Source organism: Chinchilla lanigera, unplaced genomic scaffold (genome assembly GCF_000276665.1).
Source record: "Chinchilla lanigera isolate Chin_1 unplaced genomic scaffold, ChiLan1.0 scaffold00002, whole genome shotgun sequence".
Classification (NCBI taxonomy): Eukaryota; Metazoa; Chordata; class Mammalia; order Rodentia; family Chinchillidae; genus Chinchilla; species Chinchilla lanigera.
The window spans coordinates 10,327,723-10,336,335 of record NW_004955403.1 but is presented as its reverse complement, the minus strand read 5'-3'; the positions used below and the strand labels follow the sequence as shown (position 1 = coordinate 10,336,335).

Genomic DNA, 8,613 nt, shown 5'->3' with positions numbered 1-8,613 from the left:
TTCTTTCTTTCTTTCTTTCTTTCTTTCTTTCTTTCTTTCTTTCTTTCTTTCTTTCTTTCTTTCTTTTTTTCTCTCTCTCTCTTTCTCTCTCTCTCTCTCTCTCTCTCTCTCTCTCTCTCTCTCTCTCTCTCTCAGACAGAGTCCTCCTCTGTAACCCAGAATTACCTAAACACATAGCAATCCTTCTACCCAGTTGTAATCCAAGTAATGAGATTAAAGGTGTGTACCTCCACACCCAGTGAGGGTAACTGCATTTATTAAAGTGCCTACACTTTTATAAATAATCTCTATTTTCAATGTTCAGGTCTTCTCAAATTGCCTGCTTTAAACGAGTCATTTATTTTATTCAGGACTCTGATTGATGCATGCAGTTTCTCACGTATCATTTAAAATATTTGTGTACATTCATTTTTTTTTAAGCTCAAGGAAACTACTACTTTTATTTTTTATTTATTTATTTTTTTGTGGTACCGGGGATCAAACTCACGACCTTGTGCTTGCCAAGCAGGCCTTTATGCCACTGAGCTATATCCCCAGCCCCTGGAAACTACTATTTTTATACGTAAACTCAAAGGTCAACCCATTGTTAGTTGCCATCAAAAGCATGTAGTCTAAATTGCCATCAGTTATGCAGTTGTCTGGATAGTATCTAGAAAATATCTGCAATATCCAATTTAATCTCTCTTTGATACCCTAATAGTACTGTGTTATCTAGACTCCCTGTTGTTCAGTAATAATGAGAATGTTCCTCTATTGTTTACCTTCCCTCCTGAGCATTTTAGCTTTATCTTTCCTGAAATTCCTTCAGGGGTTGGCTTCACTCCCATAACTTTAACTTTTCTTAATGCCTGCAACTAAATGTTGACCTAAAATAATTAAAAGGACAGTAATTCCTACATAAATATCATATTTGAAATGCAGAATAAAATAGGTCCCTAGAGGCAACTACGTTAGTTTAAACTCTTGCAAAATAACACAGATCATGATAACATTATACATTATAAGATTGTAGACAAATCCAAGTACAGAAAATCTAGATTTTTGCCATAGCCATGTTATATCACTGATTATTCTCAGATATCAGCAATATTTGAAATCCCAATAAGAAGAATTTATTGTACTAAAATATGCTAACAGGTTATGACCAGGGCCTGAAATTCATTGAGAGAAATCAAATCTATAAGATCATATGGCTGGTACATTTTCCTAATACAATAAAGGGCAGGATTGTGTCACTCTAAAGTTTGCTTTTTCTATCCCCGCTTGTATTTAGCAGCTAAGGCACCTGATGATATCAAGTTTAATAAGAGAATCCAAGCCCTTAAAGAAGCCTTCCTACCTCCAGTCTCACAAAGCTTTAATATCTTCTGTAAATTATCACCAGAATGCTTCGAAAATGAAATTGTCTTATTATAGGATTTTCAGTAGCTCCGATTCCCAAGATAAAGTTCACACTGTCACCAGTGTTTTTAAACATGCAGGGCTTTTTCAGAACTTTCTCATAGTTAGCTTGCTTTTTTGGCCTTGATCACAATATTCCTGAATGTCTCTCTCCATCTTGCCTGACTGCTGTGAAACCAAGCACCTTCCAACGTCAGACTCAGATTTTGTCAATATGACTGGTTTCAAAATTGTTAGCATGTTTTTTCCTGCACCATGAAAGAATGTATTTCTATTTCAATGCCTGACCTGTACTTCTTTATTTATTACATAAGTCACCATGTATTGGACTATGAGCTCCTTAAGGGTAGTGGCTTGTATATGAATCACCATTGCACTGACAATGGCTCAGTTCCTGGTGCTAGAAGTATTCAGTTCTGAGTGTTGAATGAATGAAGATGAAATTTCAAGGCAGATCTGATGTCCATCGTTCCTGCTTCCTATCAGTTCACTCGTTTTAGTTTGTGGAACAAACATTTTTTAAGTTTTGAACTAAACTGAATTAAAAGATGTCTCCAGATGCAAGAGAGAAGTGTTTATTCCTTCCAAAGGAATTCCAATTCAAAAATGTAAAAATTATAAATGTAAATAGAAAATTATTACAACACTGGAGTAATGATTGCTATTGGCAATACCCACAAGTGCATGATAGTTATTGGATGAAAGTTTAAAGAGAATCAATATGTGCTCAATCTCAAACTGTCTCCCTCAACTACTTGTTAATCAGGAAGGGGAAAAGAGTAACTTTACAGTGCAGACATGTGGCAGACTGCACTTTTTCCAAGTTAACCTCACCATGGTAAATTCATCACGTGTCACCAATGCGTTGCAGTGAGAAAGATGCTTTATTTAGGTGGCCTTTTTTTTATTATGTGCTTTTTCTCCCAAAATGCACAACCCTAGCGTAACCATGAGAAAACAATAGTCAAACTATTTTTGCAACATTCTACAAAATGTTCAAGTGAACCATTACTGTTCAAAAGTATAGTAATTATAATTGGTGAGGAAAAACCATGGAACTGTCACATATGAGAAGAGATTAAGGAGATAATTGCTGTGTGGGATTTGGGACTAGAAAAAGACATTATATGAATAAATGGTTTATATCGGTAAAAAGATAAAAACAAGTATGTAAATCAATAAAATTCTTTCCTCTTGGTACAAGTCACTCTAGAAATGTCTCACTTCCTCAAAGAAAAATCTACAGCCAGAGTGGTTTGCACTAAAGATTGTTTTCCTCGTATTCTGACTCATGTTGATTTAGTCACAAGACAAACTGTATTAATAGATAAGTTTCAGTAGTTTTACCTGTTTTTCTGTGTAACTAATATCTATTTTATTTGATTGACCACACTATGCTAAGTGTTCTACATTCACTAACTCAATTCAGCTTGGTGACAACTCTTTTAGACATGAGAAAATTTCCTATTTTTTTGAAATGAGAAAATTATTAAAGAGAATTTATTTGTTTAAGATTTCATAGCCAATACTTTTCAGAGCACTGGTTCCACCTTACAATTCTACAGTCCAACCTAGTGCTTTAAAACTTCATGTTATGCTATTTCCTTCAAAAGTCAAAAGCCTGGGGCTGGGGATTTAGCTCAGCGGCAAAAGCGCCTGCCTGGCAAGAGCAAGGTCGTGAGTTCGGTTCCCGGTACCGGAGAAAAACAAAAACAAAAAAAAACAACAACAACAAAAAAAGTCAAAAGCCTAAAGTTCATTTTATAGTATCTGAAGCATAATTCAGTAAACAAAATTTAGTTTGTGATAGCTTTGTTGAAGCTTTAAGAAATTTTTCATAATTTCATACGTACATTGACGACAGAGGTCAGGCATAGCGGTGTGCGCCTGTAATCCCAGCACTTGGGAGGCTCAGGCAGGAGGATCACCATGAGTTTGAGGCCAGCCTGGGCTACATAAGTGAGTTCAAGGAGGTCCTGCACTATATAGTGAGACCCTGGCTCAAAAAAACACCAAAAAAGCCCATTCATTTCTCTCCCAAATTCATGACACACTGCAAAAATGTTTCTATAAAACCATTTCTTTATATTATTTGATTAATTAATCAATAATTTAATTTGTATGAAAATGTATCCTATTCTTCACTTGCATAATACACAGGTTTTCAAACATAACATTGCATTTACAGATAGGGATGTTCATTTAATTGGTTTTAGTAATTTATTATTATTGGGAAGTGGGTGATCTTTACCTGCAGTATTAGTCTATATGAAAGATTTGGTAATTTTGAAATTGGTTCATTTTTGAAACTGAATAACGGTCTTGTGATGTCACACCCTTGGTAAACTGGCCAGTTTCCAACAACATTTTATCTGTGTGCAGTCTCAGGTTGCCCAGCTAGGGAGACTGTTGACTCAGAACCACAGGACAAGTCTCTGTTCTAGCAATTCTTGCCACAGATTGCCTTTTACAGAAAAGCCACTGTTAGGGTTATTTTACCCCTGTAATGAAAAAGATACTCAGTGAGAGAATGTCTTTTGTTGTTAGTTTGTGATAGGAGCCAACATCCCCTTTGCATTTTGAGGTAAGATGACATTTTCCCAAATCACATTATGTCAGGCTCAAGCGTAGAGGTGCCTTGCTTTACTCTGCTTTTCTCTAAAGCCACCAGGCATGGGTAAATTCTGATATGGGATTTTGAAAAGAATTAAGAAATTAGCATTCTAGTGAAAGTCTGCCAATCATAATTTTCAAATAAAAGTTTTCTCTTGCTAGAAGTTATTTTTAGACCATTTATTTTCTAGCGCATTGAGGAAAAAATAACATCATTCTCTTTGCAAAATCTCCTATATGTGTATTTCAAGTATCTGCATCCTCAAACGAACAACATATTTCCTGAACTCAGTGGTTTTTGACACAAATAAAACTGCTCTGAGCAAACTTTCAAGCCTGCTGATGCTTACTTTCTTCTGGTCAGTGAGCCGGGCTTGTCCTGGAGGGAGTCCCGACCTGCTCATATTCGGGCACAGCCACATGATCTAGAGTACAGTACCCACGAAAGAGAAGCAGAAGCGGGACCTCGAAGCCACACAAAGATCTGTGCTTTTGCTCATTTTTACTATAAAGTAGGGCTCTTGTATTCCAAGGATTACTTGTGTCTGCAGTTTTCGTAGGATAATGGCCCTTTTATTCTTAGCAATAACTAGGGGTTGAACAAGTGGTGATTTATTGGGCAGAAAGGTAAAGGTATAATACAAGAAGGTGAAAAAGTCGGGTCTTTTCAAGGTGGAAAGGCATCCTCTGTAAGGATAAGAAGAAAAAGAACAGAGTTCAAATAAATTGATGTATAAGCTCAACACAATTTTAATAGAAGACTTTTGAAGTCAAAGGTGGCAAAGAGAAAGATAAGATAAGAAAACAGAGTGACTCCAAAGTTCATTTAGAAAGACAAGCTAGAAAGAATGTGATAAAAATTCTGAATGGAGGAGAGCTTGCCCCAGTAGATAGTTTAGACAGTTGTAGACTAAGATTATTGATAGTGTTTTATTATAGGAATACACTGACAGATGAATGACAACCATCTTATATTGTATATTCATGTGAATTAGAGCCTGTTTTTCCAGCCATTGAAGGCAGCTCTGTAGGTGCTTGGCTGAGCTAAGGATGGCTTTGTAGCGGGGATAGACCCTTTTCACCATGGGAAGAGGCTCCACTGGCTCAACTAGCGAGGGATCTTGGCTAGAGTTCAGCCTGTAATGGGCCTCCTTGAGGAGTTTTATATTGTGTGTGGTATTTGGTAACATCTGGAAGTCCTGCATAAACAGAGCCTATTTTATATCTCAGTTAACATATGATAAAGATTACTTCTAGTCCCTGAATAATGGATCATCCAATACGTGAAGTTGGATTTAAAGGTATTATTTGGGAGGGGATAACATAAGGGAAATGCTTTATTTTTGTTCTTCATGCCTAAGTAAATTAGGAAAAGAAGACTACATGATATTAGGTAAAAATATAAGTGATTAGGTTGGGTAAATATCTTTACGTGTTACAAAGAAACCCTGGAAATCATAGAAGACTGCATTACAGGGATGCTATTTATTGGAGTCTCCCAGTGACCTCAACAAGAATTGAAAGGCTTAGAGCAAACAGAAATGGTGCTGTTGGTGTCAGGAATACAGGTGATTTATTTCACTTTTGCACTTGCCTGCAATATTTTTGTTTTTTTGCAGTGTACAGATTTCATGTTTGAAATCAGGAAAACCAAAATGAGTAGTTTTCTTTCATGAGAGATAAAGTAACGGGAGTGTGAAAATAAATAACACAACTGGGACCCATACGTCCCTAGCAACTCAAAGGGTATTTGGCTGGGTTGCCCACAACATATAGAAATATGCCATTTCTTCAATTCACATGACTGGGGTTTTCATTCAATTTTTAAAAATTTCTTCTCTCTTTTTCTTTTTTTTGTCTTTGAAGCAGGGTCTCCTTTGTGCAGTTCAGATTGGCCTTGAGCTTACTTTGTAGCCCAGACAAGTCTCGAACTCACAACATTCCTCCTGCCTCACCCTCCCGAGTGCTGGGATTACAGGTGTATGCCGCCACCCCTGGCTGTTAAAAATTGCTTGTTTTAAAAAGCGTCAAATTGTTTATGTGATGCATTTGCTATAATGTAGAGCTAAATAATCAGCACATTTTAATAACAGCAATGAAATTATTATTCTGAATATAAACACAAGCAGTTTTCAGTCTTAATGTTCTTTTAGTTCAAGTAAGAAAAACTTCAAACTGGCTTGAGCAAGAAAATGTAAAAATTATCAGAAGGCTTCTGAGGTTTTATGAATGTCTTTATTCAACTATGATGAATGTGAAGAACTTTCAAACGGATATCTAAAGCATTCAGGATGGGTAGAAATTAGGTATTTTCTAATGGTCCTGCGCTGTCAGTGTTATGCAAGACTTTCTTTGGCGTTCTCTCTTCACTTCCTGGGGCATTCTATAAATCTCATTTAAAATCTCTTTCAGTTTGGTTTTAGTGCTGTTTAAAACTGGGTTCTGACATCCTTGAGATTTTTATACCTCTCAGCCATTTCATAAAGCAGCGCATATCAAAAGTCAGGCTATAAAAATTACAAAGCAGTGGTGAGTTTAGAGACTTGAAACATGGAAAGAAAAACGAGTAATTTTCAGTTCTGTATGCAAAGGTTGGAAACAGTTATGCAGATTCATGTATCCTCAGTCACCTGTCCATGGTGGATGCATTTTTCAGCTTTTTTTGGTTGATGTTAGCAAGAGGCCAGTCTCATGGGGGAGATCTTGAAAGGAACGGTTTATAAAGTCTTCAGGAAATTATTTCAACAGCTAATTGAGGACAAAAACGGAAAAAGAGAGAACTCCCACCGCAGAGGGAGACTTAGACTCTTATCTGAGAACCTGAGTGCTAACTCTAGAGACAACCTGGGGACTCTCAACCTTGCCTTAGGTGAGAAAGCAGTTAAAGGTCCTTCTCTTTAAAACCTCAGAGGCAAATGAACAAGAAATACGTACATACGATGAGTTTTTCATTAATTCATAGCATGAAACCTACACTGTTTGATCTCTGTAGACTTAATAGTCTTCAGCCCTGTAATGTAGAAGCAGAACTACAATCTACTGAAGACTGCTCCAGTGTTTCTCAGCCTAGGGTCAGCATACCTTAGGTCTTAAGGTGTTCTTGGGAGTCTTGAATTCTCTATGAAAATCCTTCACTGCTGTCTTTAAAACAAGAAGAGAAGCACATATTTGTAACATAATGGATGTGATCATCTAGTTAACTCCATTATTCCCAAGCACTAAGCTACCACTTGCTTTTATTTTTATAATCATGTTGATAACAAGGGATCATGTAATTGGTATTAATTTTTGGATCTTTCATAAGTTGGTTGTTCAAAGGTTATTTATAGAAAAAAACCCAACTAGTATTGTTCTCAGATTAATGTTTTCTCTACAGTAATTTTAAATGCGTGCTTAATCGTTATTATCAGGGGAAAACAATTAAAGGAGGACAATGAGTCAATCTCAAGGGGCCTAATTTCTGGTCCTCGCTTTAGGACCCCCTAACCATGCGATTTTGGGAAAATCATTTTATGATTCTCGAACGTCACTTACCCTGTGGTCAGAATAAGGGAGTGCGGTCAGAGCTAGGTGATCTCTCAACGGTCTTCCTTTAAACACTGCCATAGAATGAAGTATTTTCTAGTGATCATGTGTGGCCCATGTTATGCAACAAATCTTTCTTAATTGCAAGAGCATCCCAGAGACCAAAGCTGGCTCGGTTACAAGGTGCCGCGAGAGGCGGGAGGGAAGATTTCCAGTATCATTCACCGTCTTCCATAACATAGGCTGGGTTGTAAGAACAAGTCTGGGTGGAGTCCCTTTCTCGCCTGACACTGCTCTGCTTTAACTCCCGTACATACAGGCGATTGTTCATTTGGGAGTTGGAGTACTAATTCCTTTCCCCTGTTGTAACCCAGCAGAAGTGTCCTGGGGCAACGGGATGAGCGGATGACTGGGAGGGAAGCGGCTTCCCTGATCCTCTGGGCTGGCTGCGGCTGGCTGTCACGCATTATAAATGCTAACCTTGTAAAACGTTTTTTTTTTTTTTTTTTTTTTACGTCTATCTTCACATCCAAACTCAAATTTAGCGCACCAAGTCTTGAGAAGCAGCTCCCAAAACTTTAGTAAAGATCCCCTCACGCTGTAGGAATGCTTAGCCTATGAGAACAGAAGTCCTCCTCTCCCCTAATCCCACACAGAGCTCCGCCAGTCAGTGAGAGGCTTTGTTGTGTTTCCTCTGGAACTCGGCAGGAAAGTCCTGAGACCTGAGGTAAGCGAGTGAATGGAGCAGTAAGTACGTGGTGGAGACCATGTTCACGTTAAAAAGAAAGAAAAAGTGCAGAGATCCAGGTCGCGTTTAAGAGATGGGGTGGGGTCTAGCGTCGCTATCGCAGCAGCAACTGCGCCACTGTCTTTCCGACAGGGACCACGAGGAAGCGTGTTGTGTTCACAGTCCTGCATTTCTACGACACCTTCCCCCACCAAGCCCCAGAAGAGGTGTTTTTGCATCGTGCTGGGAACCGCACGGGCTAGGAACGGGCGGGCTCCGGCGCCCCGCGGAGGTTCTGCCGGCGCGGGGAGGGGTGCGGCGCGGGGTCGCGGCTCCGTCCCGGCCCA

At 38.5% G+C, this 8,613-nt stretch overlaps 1 protein-coding gene across 1 annotated transcript in view; it reads left to right on the top strand.

Moving 5' to 3' along the window:
• The first annotated feature begins 8,167 nt into the window (after positions 1-8,167).
• The window catches only part of Gulp1 (GULP, engulfment adaptor PTB domain containing 1), a 248,388-nt gene continuing 247,942 nt past the window's right edge, over positions 8,168-8,613 (top strand). The window contains exon 1 of the mRNA XM_005373325.2: positions 8,168-8,266. The gene's annotated coding sequence lies outside the window, so the exon portion shown is untranslated. The remainder of the gene's footprint in view (positions 8,267-8,613) is intronic.